The sequence below is a fragment of the Chiloscyllium punctatum genome, chromosome 26 (assembly GCF_047496795.1).
Source record: "Chiloscyllium punctatum isolate Juve2018m chromosome 26, sChiPun1.3, whole genome shotgun sequence".
NCBI classification, from domain to species: domain Eukaryota; kingdom Metazoa; phylum Chordata; class Chondrichthyes; order Orectolobiformes; family Hemiscylliidae; genus Chiloscyllium; species Chiloscyllium punctatum.
In genome coordinates this window covers 31200330-31213481 of record NC_092764.1, presented here as the reverse complement: position 1 = coordinate 31213481, position 13152 = coordinate 31200330, and the positions used below count along the sequence as shown (strand labels likewise).

The window sequence follows — 13152 nt, the reverse complement described above, 5'->3', positions numbered from 1 at the left end:
ACAATGGGGAAAAGCCACTGTCTAGGAATGTTCAGCCACTGTCAACTGAATGGCTGAAAACATGTGAAGAACTCCTTGTTTGACAATGAAATGAAATTGTAAATATTAACTGTAATTGTAAATGTAGTGAGTAATGCACAATATAGGAAGCAAATGACTCATCTTTGAGCAGTCAAGTAATTACTTTTATAACATTAAGTATAATACGTTGCTTGAAGAAAGGAGCAATTTTAGGTTGGACACTTAAAAATAGGAAATACAGAAGCTTCTGAAGAGGTTGGTCAGGATATTAGGATGGAGACAGAGAGGTCTGCAGATGCTGGAGGATGTTGTGAAACTTGTTGTAATGTTGTTCAGAAAGATTTACAAGGATGTTGCCAGGGTTGGAGGATTTGAGCCAGGATTAGAGCAGTGCTGGAAAAGCACAGCAGGTCAGGCAGTATCCAAGGAGCAGGAAAATCGACGTTTCAGTCCGGAGGCCTTTCTCAGGAATCACCATTCCTGATGAAGGGCTCCGGCTTGAAATGTCGATTTTCCTGCTCCTCGGAAGCTGCCGGTCCTGCTGTGCTTTTCCAGCAACACACTCTCAAACCAGGATATTAGGATGTTGTTTCTCTTAAATCAAGAACACAGAGCACAACCTCAGAATAAGGGGTCATTCAGTTATGAGTAAATGAGAAGTTCCTCAGAGAGCTGGAAACCTTTGGAATTTTCTACTCTAGTGGATGTGGTTGTCTATCAATTCAATATATTCAATTGAGAAGATAAATAGGTTTCTGATGACAGGAATTCAAACTTATATGGGGAATAGATGGAAAAGTAAAGCTAAGACAGAAACTGGCTCCCTAAAATAACATTGCCTTGGTATGACTCCCTTCTTATGGACATTTCCCTTTGTTCACTTATTAAAAGAAGCGTTAAATTTTTCTGCCCTCCCCAGTTCATGCTAAAATATGGGTAAGTCACAACAATAAAATCAGAGTATCAGCTGCATGCCAACAGGTCCTATCCTCTGATCCCAATGACGCCCAAGACAAATGTTAATGTTTAACATCAGAAGTCAGCGTTGATGAAGCTTGACGCCTCTGACAGTACAGCAGATGATTAACTAGGGCATGAGGTCTTTAATGATTGACCTAAGAACAATACAGTACACAAAGTTAAAATTCAGCAACAATTCAACAATAGAAGCTGGTTTATTTACAGGTTCTAACTTTAGCCACCTTCAACTGGAGTTACTGAGAGTAGTTTTGGATAAGTAACACAATTTCTGGAATGTTCCCTCACACAAGCAACTAGACAAGAGCTGTATTTACAGTTCTCAGTTGATATTTAAATGAATATTCATACCATAGGTATTCCATCAGGTATGAGCTGGCTGCCTCCTGCCATCTGAAATCCTGTTTAAACTTGCCAATCACGTCAGCAGTGCATGGGCAAGAGTCTGCCCTTGAACATAATGATGTGGCCCAAAGGTTTAAAGAGCCTAGGTTTCTGGTAGGGGCAACATGCAAGCATGACATTTATCCCACCTCCTAACATTTCACTAAAGGCCCAAGTTAAAATCAACGTTTAAGATCGACATGTTTTTCATTTTTCAATCAATTGCTCATTGTGGATCGGTAAAAGGAATTCATTTTGAACATGAAAAACAAGTTTTTAAACTCAGTAATGGGAGACAAAGATAAGTTACTTTTTTGATAAGACATAACAAAAATTATGAAATAATAAGTAAATAGAATGCTATTAGCTACATTTCTGTTACAGTATTTCCCGCTAGCTACGGTACACCACAGCCAAAAGCCAATTCCATTATTTGAGAGTATATTTTCCCATCAGAAAATAAATATGCCGCTCTTTATTTAGTATTCAAATTATTAGCAATAGACAATTAATAAGTCAGTGTCACTGAGCAAAATATCATTTCATTAATTCCATAAAACAATAGATCCTTCATTTGTTAGGATTAAACTAGATAATATCACTGTGGGTGAAATAACTAAAGCACTCCAAACTTGTCAGTTTGGTATGTGATTATGGAATTCTTAAGAAAATTATAACATTCAGCTGGATAAATCAGCTATTTATGGACTGTAAATCAATCTCTTAATATGGGAATGCAGCATTGAAAAGTATTTTTATTAAAACATAAATATCTGTTTTAAAACACTTCAAGACCAGAAGATGTGGGCCTCAGTAAAAACAATATATAGTTCACTTGCAAAAGTAAAATTAAGGTATATCTTCATTAAGTATAGGCAAAAGTGAGGACTGCAGGTGCTGGAAACCAGAGTTTAGATCAGAGTGGTGCTGGAAAAGCACAGCAGGTCAGGCAGCATTCAAGGAGCAAGAAAATCGATGTTTCGGACAAAAGCCCTTCATCAGGAATAGAGTTGAACTGGTCCTCACCCTTAACAATTTCTCCTTCAAATCATCCCACTTCCTCCAGACCAAAGGGGTAGCCATGGGCACCCGTATGGGCTCCAGCTATGCCTATCTCTTTGTCGCCTACGTAGAACAGTCCATCTTCCATAGTTACACCGGCATCAATTCCCACCTCTTCCTCCGCTACAATGATGACAGCATCGGTGCCACCTCGTGTTTCTGCGAGGGGGTTGAGCAGTTCATCAACTTCACCAACACATTCCATACTGACCTTAAATTTACCTGGACCATCTCTGACACCTCCCTCCCCTCCCTGGACCTCTCCATCTCCATTAATGACGACCAACTTGACACTGACATTTTTTTTAAAACAAACCCACCGACTCCCATAGCTACCTGGATTACACCGCTTCCCACCCTACCTCCTGCAAAAAATGCCATCCCCCTCTCTTCCTGATGAAGGGCTTTTGCCTGAAATGTCGATTTTCCTGCTCCTCGGATGCTGCCTAACCTGCTGTGCTTTTCCACCACCACTCTGATCTAAACTTTATTAAATATATCCAAAACTAAATTTACGGTGAGGTTTTCATGCTCAATAAATTGCTTCTATTTTATTAAAATATAGTAGCATCCATAAATAATTTGAATATTGTTGAATAAAAAAAGATAAGCTGTGAACTCCTTTAGGCTTGAACTCATCAGGATTACATAAAAATGCCAAATTTCAAAGGGAGCAATAATTCACATTTGGAAAAAAGGCACACAGCCAAGCAATCCACCTTTTATGAATTACACACAAAAAAGTGGGTAAACAACAGTTCCTGGTGCATTCTCCAAGGAAATGCCTCAACCAGGGTCAAACTGCCAACGAATCAGCACCTTTTTCTATGCTGTAGGAGTTATTGTTCTCACTGAAATGTGGCATTCTTGCATCTACCCTGATGGATGCAAACAAATGTAGCCCTGTGTTTGGTCTTTGTGCAAAACTGAAGTTCTGCACCACTGAGCAACGAACCATATTTGAAAACTGATCAAACATGTACCCACTGAGATTGGCAATAATACACAAATGACTACGAGTCCATTTATTTCCTCATTCTTGAGGAATTTCTTTGTACCAATTGTAGACAGAAGACAAACGATCATTGCACTTCCAAAATCAGCTGCCCTCGTAATAGAAGAATCATATCCAAAGGCCCAGAGAAACACTGGTGATTGGATAAAGTAGGTTGAAGACAGGAGGTGAGAAGGGAAAACAATCAAAAAGATGCATTTCATGGATATTGCAATCCAAATCACACTAGCATGCATCATCAAAAATGCAAAACACACAAGAAATGTATAATGATAAATCAGGGGCTCCTTTTGTTGCCAAATTGTTGATGTGAAGAAAACAAGAATAAGAAAACCATTTTCAAGGTTCATGTAAAATTTCACATAATTTCAACTGAACAACCATGCGAACATAACTCTTACTATTAATAAAAACGCTTGGCTTCAATTAACTAATGTTGGTAATCAATTTTATGAGTTATTAGTTAACACACAATAGATAAAGGCCACAAAACATTTGAGGTTTTGTCAGAAAGCACAATGTAAAATAATTACACCGTCATTAAAGCAAAACAAAAAGGTCTGTCTGATTCTGATCTGTATGAACTTTCTTGAACTCAGCTGAACACAACTGGAAAGTGCAGCTGCCTCAGTGCATTTGGACCATGGAACAAAGAAGCTCTGCCAAAGTTCTTGCTCCTGATTACTATCTACTGATTTCTGCCAAAACGTACACATTAGGCCAGATTAAGGCTCTGATGTGGTGCCCCCAAAAACAGCTGGCCAACACTGTCTGGCGAGGATCAAATTTGAAGTACAGCCGTTTCAACGAAGGACCAGAGAGCTAATGCAATCAATAGAACTAGGCCACACTATTCAGTAGCATTTTCAAGAGAGGTGACAAAAAAAAAGGAAACTAATATTGGGGTTACACAAGAAGATAGAGGTTTACCAATGTTTCTCCCTTCTTTGGAAAAGGGTATATGGTAAACCTATGATAACTACTAGCACTCTAGACCATTCAATCCAACATCAGCATGGGAAAAATTCCAAGAAACCATTGTCAAAGGACAAAATTAGTTCTCACTTGGACGAGTCTGGATGACCAGTACAAACTTATTACATCTATTAATTTCTACCCAAACTAACCTGACTGAGCTCTTTCACAAACTACAGAGAAGGCTGATGAGAATGATGCACTATATGACACAGACAATAAATTTCACTGCCAGATTTTAGGAATAGAAACTAATTTTGTTCTTAGGATATTACCCAGGATATTACCTAAACCAGCAGAGATCCAGAAAACTAAAAAGGGGTGCATGTGTATGAGTTTAAATCATGTGATTACATTGAAAGTAGCAAATATTTACTCCAATGGCTCTTACAATCTATGAAGGATCAGCATTTTAGAAATTTACAATTTTCTCAGCCACAATATTATATAACATGTTAAAGTAACTAGTTTGTGTTAGTTGCCTTATTAACACCACTGTCCAAATACTTTCTTGAGAACATAAAGCTTCTTTAGTCAAGTTGCTGGAGTACAGTTGAAAAAGATATTTTGTTGAAGCTTTACATCTTGTAGTCACAGCTGAAAATGTGTTGCTGGAAAAGCGCAGCAGGTCAGGCAGCATCCAAGGAACAGGAGAATCGATGTTTCGGGCATGAGCCCTTCTTCAGGAATGAGGAAAGTGTGTCCAGCAGGCTAAGATAAAAGGTAGGGAGGAGGGGCTTAGGGAAGAGGCGTTGGAAATGCGATAGGTGGAAGGAGGTCAAGGTGAGGGTGATAGGCCAGAGTGGGGGTGGGGGCGGAGAGGTCAGGAAGAAGACTACAGGTTAGGAAGGTGGTGCTGAGTTCAAGCGATTTGACTGAGACAAGGTGGGGAGGGGGGAAATGAGTAAACTGGAGAAGTCTGAGTTCATCCCTTGTGGTTGGAGGGAAGATGAGGTGTTCTTCCTCCAACCGTCGTGTTGCTATGGTCTGGCGATGGAGGAGTCCAAGGACCGGCATGTCCTTGGTGGAGTGGGAGGGGGAGTTGAAGTGTTGAGCCACGGGGTGGTTGGGTTGGTTGGTCCGGGTGTCCCAGAGGTGTTCTCCGAAATGTTCCGCAAGTAGGCGGCCTGTCTCCCCAATATAGAGGAGGCCACATCGGGTGCAGCGGATGCAATAAATGATGTGTGTGGAGGTGCAGGTGAATTTGTGGCGGTTATGAAAGGATCCCTTGGGGCCTTGGAGGGAAGTAAGGGGGGGGGGGGGGGGGGGGAGGTGTGGGCGCAAGTTTTGCATTTCTTGCGGTTGCAGGGGAAGGTGCTGTGAGTAGAGGTTGGGTTGGTGGGGGTGTGGACCTGACGAGGGAGTCACGGAGGGAGTGGTCTTTTTGGTATGCTGATAGGGGAGGGGAGGGAAATATATCCCTGGTGGTGGGGTCCGTTTGGAGGTGGCGGAAATGACGACGGACGATACGCTGTATATGGAGGTTGGTGGGGTGGTAGGTGAGGACCAGTGGAGTTCTGTCCTGGTGGCGATTGGAGGGGCGGGGCTCAAGGGCGGAGGAGCGGGAAGTGGAGGAGATGTGGTGGAAGGCATCGTCGATCACGTCTGGGGGGAAATTGCGGTCTTTGAAGGAGGAGGCCATCTGGGTTGTACAGTATTGGAACTGTGCTTTTCCAGCAACACATTTTCAGCTCTGATCTCCAGCATCTGCAGTCCTCACTTTCTCCATCTTGTAGTCACACCAGGACAACTCAAAAAATACCAATTCAAAGGGAAAACAAAAATTTGTACCTCATGAGAGGAGAATGCTTATTGATTAGCAAATGAAGGCTGATTGGTAGAAGAATTACTATGAAGAATACACTAGTTAATAACAATTAACAGTTAACTTGCAGGTTTTCTTTGGATTTTTAACCTGGCAGCTTAAATCTGATTGGTCAGGGTATTGACCTAAGAAATAAACCATGCAAATGGGTGCCATTTATCTTGTTGAGTTGCATGTATACATTCTAACTACCTAGAACAGAATCCTATGTATTAATATATGTTGCTTCTGGTGCATACATATCTGTTACATTGTAAGATGACTAATAATCTCAAATTAATTGGACTAAAAGTCTTCACACAGTTGGCTATATCCAACAAATGGTGTCCAATTGCAGAAGGACATCTAATGCTGGACCCTGTGTTGTAAGATTTGCAAGCATGGGCTGGTTGGATAATGGTCGGTATTAAAAACAACTGAAGGGATATATGATTTGATAGGTCAGTCTTTGGGATTAGAGTCTGCATATCTGGCATCACACTAGCACTGAAATTCACACATCACATTACAAATCTCTACAATAGGCAGAACATGGTTTTGACTTGGGCAGCATCATGTATCTGGTGGATGCTATTTATGTTACGTCTGCACATTAGCAGCATGGAATAGCTAGCTTCATTTAGATTAGATTAGATTAGATTACTTACAGTGCGGAAACAGGCCCTTCGGCCCAACAAGTCCACACCGCCCCGCCGAAGCGCAACCCACCCATACCCCTACATCTACATCTACCCCTTACCTAACACTACGGGCAATTTAGCATGGCCAATTCACCTGACCTACACATCTTTGGACTGTGGGAGGAAACCGGAGCACCCAGAGGAAACCCACGCAGACACAGGGAGAATGTGCAAACTCCACACAGTCAGTCGCCTGAGGCAGGAATTGAACCCGGGTCTCCAGCGCTGTGAGGCAGCAGTGCTAACCACTGTTGTTCAACCTTTTGAAATATTGTACCCCAATGTAATTGGAGATAGACTGGGCACTTTGCAGAATCAAGACTGACTGCTTTGAGGCATTAGGCATTTTAATAGTTTGCGCAATATGGTGAGAAATATTCTGATCAATGGAGCTATGATACTGTAGAATGGCTTTGCAGAGCTCTTTTTCAACATCAAGTTTGCCTGGAAAGCAAATGGGTCAGGATGTATTTAAGAGATTGTCAATAAGATTATCTTATAGTCAGTGGAATTGTAGGAATCCCAACATATATCCTGACCAGTGAAATTGGGTTTGCAGTAAGTAGCAGTAGAGAACTCCTGGCCAAGTCATCAATTAGGAAATCAAGGAAAGGGACTTCATTTGGCTATTCCATTTCAAACATGAATATGAGTGCAGGACGGAGCCTATTAAGACATGTATATAATTTTCTTACATCTTCAGATTCGAACAAAACTATCACCAATACATCAGAAATTTGCAAGAGTTAAGAGGCGCTGTGTCATTCCGTTGAAGATATGTTTCTCAAGGAATCCAACAAAGATATTAGCGAGGGGCTGGATAGGCCTCAGTTTGTCTTCTTTGAAACAGAGAAGGTTGAAAGGGAACCTGATTAAGGTGTGTGGACAGAGTAGATAGAAAGCAGCTGTTCCCCCTGATTGGAGGGTCAATAACAAAGGCGTTTAATATTTCCCCCTCCAACTCTATTTTGATTTAGTCCCTACCCTCCCCTTCACTCTTTTGATCACACAGCATTGCCCTTTGATGTGAAGGGCAGTGCTTGTCACTGGCCACTTGGGTGTTCTCCTATCTTCCTGGTGGTGGAAATTGAATAAAGATTCGTGCACCTTGTGTCTCTCACCTGCACACACACACCATGGGTGCTGGGGAAAAAATAAGCACTACCGCAGTTAGGCGGGAGTGTGGGGGTTACATTTTTTTTTAAAAAGCAAAAAAAAACAGGAGTGAACACAGCGTCGCCCTTTGATGTGAAGGGCAGTGCTTGTCACTGGCCACACGGGTGTTTTCCAAAAAAAAGGGGTTTAAGCTCAAGGTGAAAAGTGGATCAGAGGAAAGATTCCTTTTTACCCAGTGGGAGCGGGGGGATCTGGAATGCACTGCCTGGGAGGGTAGTTCAAGTGGGAAACTTCACAACCTTTATAAAATACATGGATGATTACTTGAAATGTCATAACATTGAAAGTTATGCACCAAGTGCTGGTAAGTGGGGATAGTATAGCTTTAGAAAAGATTTTGTCAGTGCAACTTCGATGGGCCAAATGGCCTCTTCTATATTGTAGATTCTATAAGCTGTTAGCAAAACTGATAATTCCAGAAGATGTTCGTTACTTCAAAAGAGTTAAACAGCATCATTTCATGTCAGTAACGTGGGTTTCCAGTTTGCTGATCATTAAGTTATCTCAGGTTTGAAATTACACTCATAAAAGACTAAAGTATTTTATGAGGCTCTTTGACATCTGATTGATTTCTACCAGTAATGCAGCCTATTATCCTGCATATAGTGAACTTAAAACCAAAAAATATTAACAAGATTTGAGCAGAATTGCCAGTAATCTGCATTTCACTTCCTCACTCCACCTAATTCCAAGAATCAATTTTCTCTCTTACCTTCCTGACCTCTCAAAAGCAGCAATTCCTTGCAACATGTAAAGTAGAAATGATGGTGTCCTACCTTCATGCAATTCTTTATGTCTGACCTGAGTCACTGAATCTCAAAGATTAATTATTGTGCAGGTAGCGATGCACTGTGAACACACATGCACGCGGACATATTTCACATACATACTGATGGAGACTAATCAAAATTGGGAAATCAGTTGCTTATTGCTTGTGATTAACTCAGGGGCATTGCACTGAGGCCAGTAGTAATAACCCAGATGAAATTAGCACAGATTATCAATATCTGGGGATTTACCACTGACCACCACTGAAACTTAACTGCACCAGCCACTTAAATACTGTGGCTAAAAGTGCACGTCAAAGGCTGAGGATTCTTCATAGAGTAATTTACTCCAACTGCCAAAGCTTTTTTATTATAACAAAGGACTTTAATAGAAGATTGTCTAGATGAGTGCAGCTCAAATAACTTTTAAAGAATTTCAATACCATCCAGAGCAAAGTAGACCAATTCATCAGCACTCCATCCACTATTATGCCAGGCTGGTTGCAATGTCTACCATCTACAAGGTACACTGCAGTTATTCTCTAAGGTTCCTTCGGCAGAACCTTCAAAATACCTCTAAAAGCACAAGGCCAGCAGGGGATTGAAGATATCTTTGCCCAAATGGCACATATATCATCATTCCTTCATCATCACAGAGATAAAGTCCTGGAACTACCTACCTAACTGTGCTTGTGGATGTGCCTACACCATGCAGACAGTAAGAGTTCACCCAAGGTAACTCATCGTCTCCTTCTCAATGGGCAATAAATACTGGCCTTGTTGATGCCATCACATCCTGTGAACTAATTAAAAAAAAACACAAGCTGCTGTTCGAAGTGCTCAGTGCACATGGCTTAGCAAACTATGGGCTTAACCAGCTGATCCACCAGACAGTACATCAGCATAATGAAATGGTCAATTAACAAAATACGAATATACACATTCACATAACAAATAAATGACCTATTGGTTTTTATCAATTGAAGCTGTCAAAGTTACACTTCTATAGTAAAGCATTATTTTTAATCATTGTACTCTCAATGAAAAATGGTTAGTATTAAGTTACTGCATTCAATCACATCACAGAACTTATGAAGAACCACAGGCACAAGCGTGGAATGCACAAGCAAAATATATTACAGCAAGATTTCAGGCTCACTTGTTTACAGAAGTTGATGAAAGCAAGCCACTTAGGATGTTCATGTCTTCCTTCTTTACTAATGAAGCAGAAACAATCTATTCATTGTAATTTACTCACTCTGTAGTTACAGGATGTAATCCAAAATTCTCATTTAGCTGTTTTTGGCCCTAAACAGCATTTCCCAAAAATGCAAATTTCTGCGCTAACATGCAGAGTCATCATGTCACCGTGTGGTAAATAACAAAGTTATTAAAGGGCAAGTCACCTTGTTTGAAAAAAAGACACTGGTTAAATTATTTAGAGTCACATATCACGGAAACAGACCCTTCGGTCCAATTCATTCATGTCAACCATTTAAACTAACCTCATATAGTCCCATTTGCCAGCATTTGGCCCATACCCCTCTAACTCCTTCCTATTCATACTCTTCCAGATGCCTTTCAAATGTTGTAATTGTACCAGCCTCCATCACTTCCTCTGGCAGCCTGTTCCATACATGAACCATTCTCTAACATGAAACAAATTGCCCCAAGGTCATTTTAAAATCCTTCACCTTTTATTCTTAACCTATGCCCTCTAGTTTTGGACTCCTCTTCACTGGGAAAAGATCTTGGCTATTCATCCTATCCATGCTCCTCATGATTTTATAAACTTCTATAAGGTCACCTCTCAGCCGCCAATGCTCCAGGGAAAAATGTCCCAACTTAGTCAACCTCTCCGATAGCTCAAACCCTCCAACCTCAGTAACATCCTCGTCAATCTTTTCTGAATTTTTTCAAGTTTAACAACATCTTTCCTGTAGCAGGGAGAACAGAAGCAAATGCAGTATTCCAAAAATGGCCTCACCAATGTCCTGTACAGTGCAACATGGCATCCCAACTCTGATACTCAATGCACTGACCAATGAAACCAAGCAAGGTGAAAAACATCTGCAGAAAAACACATCAGCTCAATGAACAAATCTATGAGCTCACCCACAATCCGAACTGCAAATCTTTTGAAAAACACCAATGAAAGCAAGCGTGCTAACTGTATTCTTCACCACCCTGTCTACAAGTGATGGCACTTTCAAGCAATTACACACTTGCAACCCTAGATCTCTGTTTGGCAACATCCTCCAGGGCCTTACCATTAAATGTAGGAGTCCTGCCCTCCAAATGCAACACCTCACATTTATCAAAATTAAACTCCATCTGCTACTCCTTGGCCCACTGGCCCATCTGATCAAGGTGCCTTTGTACACGGAGGTCACTGTCCACAACAGCACCATTCCGTTGTCATCTGCAAACTTACTAACCATACCTCTTATATTCAAATCCAAATCATTTATATAAATGATGAAAAGTGGTGGACCCAGCACAGATTCTTACGGCACACCACTAGTCACAGGCCTCCAGTCAAAAAACAACCCTTCATCACCATCCTCTGTCTTCTACATTCAAGCCAATTTAGTATCTAATTTGTTAGTACCTCCTGGATTCCATGTGATCTTACCTTGCACTAACCAGTCTGCTTTGCGGAACCTTGTCACATACCTTGCTGAAATCCATATCAACAATGTCTACCACTCTGGCATCAATTTTCCTTTGTCACTTCTTCAAAATACTCAACTAAGTCAGTGAGACCGACTTCCAAGCACAAAGCAATGTTGCGTATCCGTAATCTGTCCTTGCCTTTCCAAATGCATATAAATCCTGTCCCTCAGAAGCTCCCCCAACAACTTACACACCACTGACGTCAGGCTCACCGGTCTATAGTTCCCTGGCTTTTCTCACCACCTTTCTTAAATAACACACTGACAAATTAAGGTACAGTCATCTAATTTTTATAGAGAATGGGATGCTTAAACAAAAAAGTGTTTGGGGAAAAAACTTAGAACTCATTCTTCATTTGTTTCTCGCTGTAAACCAAACATTTCCCAAAGAGTAATAAATCATTATAAACATTCTGATGTTTACCAACCAGTTAAACTCCCCACTGGCATTGGTTTAATTTGTGTAATACAAAGCCACCAGAAAATGTATTTGATTGTTTTAATATAATCTACAGTGCACTTCTTAAATTGCTCCCAGGGCTTCGCCAATAACACAGCTATGAAGGTGGTGATCCCAGACTCAAGCTTTACGCTGTCTTCAGTCAGTTGTTCTCAGTCAGGACAGCAACAGAAGCTGAACTGTAAGCTCTTTTCAGTGTTCCAAAATTAGGATGAACTAGGATCGCATCTCCCTGTCAAAATCAACAAATCAAGCTGGGAAGTATATGTGCAAATGTTGCACAAGGATGAGATTTGACACTAATGTGCTTTCTTTAACCTAGATAATTTTCCAATACTCACATAGTGAATGGCTAACAGGACAAAGCACAAATACATTCAAAGCCTAATGCATTTCTGTGACCTACAAGGCTGCTGAGTGATACACTTCAGCCAATGTCAGCTTAATTTCTAATGACACTCGTCCACTAGACAAACAGTAAACATAAAACCTGTGCAAAAAAAAACAAAAAAAAAGTGGCTGGAATTTGGAAAGAGTCATCTTAATTCACTTGGGATGGGGAATGTGCTTCTGAATACGGAGTATTGTTACAATTCAGAGGTCTATTTCTTTTCACAATTGGCTAATATTGCATCTAATCCTAAAGGCCTGGGACATGACCAAATGGCAAAACTGGGTCAGACATTCACAGCCCAGTATGAACATCCTTACATAATGTATAAACATTAAACATTTGTTCCCAAGCAATGTGTTATGGGGTTAGCTTTATTGTAACATTGCACAGACAATTAAGTGTGAAAATAGTAAATATAAGAAAAATGATGAAAACATGTTTGTTTTGTATTTTGTGTTGATTTAATACTTTGAAAAGTACTTATGTCAGCCATAAAGCATAACAAGCCCGGTACATACACTCACATATCACTCAACTGGTGCAAGAATTAAACGCAGTTGCAAAGTTAGCATTCATTTCCTCAGGATGTGCTCAACAAAATGAAAGCTCTTGCATGCACACGTCCGGTACTACACAATTTAAAAAAAAACACATCTAACGTCTTTTGCAGATAATAGAACTGTCACTTATATTTATCTACGTAATCTTATGATTGCAGCTGATTTCCTAGAACTATCACT

The 13152-nt window shown here is 40.6% G+C and overlaps 1 protein-coding gene across 5 annotated transcripts in view; it reads right to left on the bottom strand.

Moving 5' to 3' along the window:
- Positions 1-13152, bottom strand: part of piezo1 (piezo type mechanosensitive ion channel component 1 (Er blood group)) — a 340271-nt gene that overhangs the window by 315051 nt on the left and 12068 nt on the right. The window lies entirely within an intron of this gene.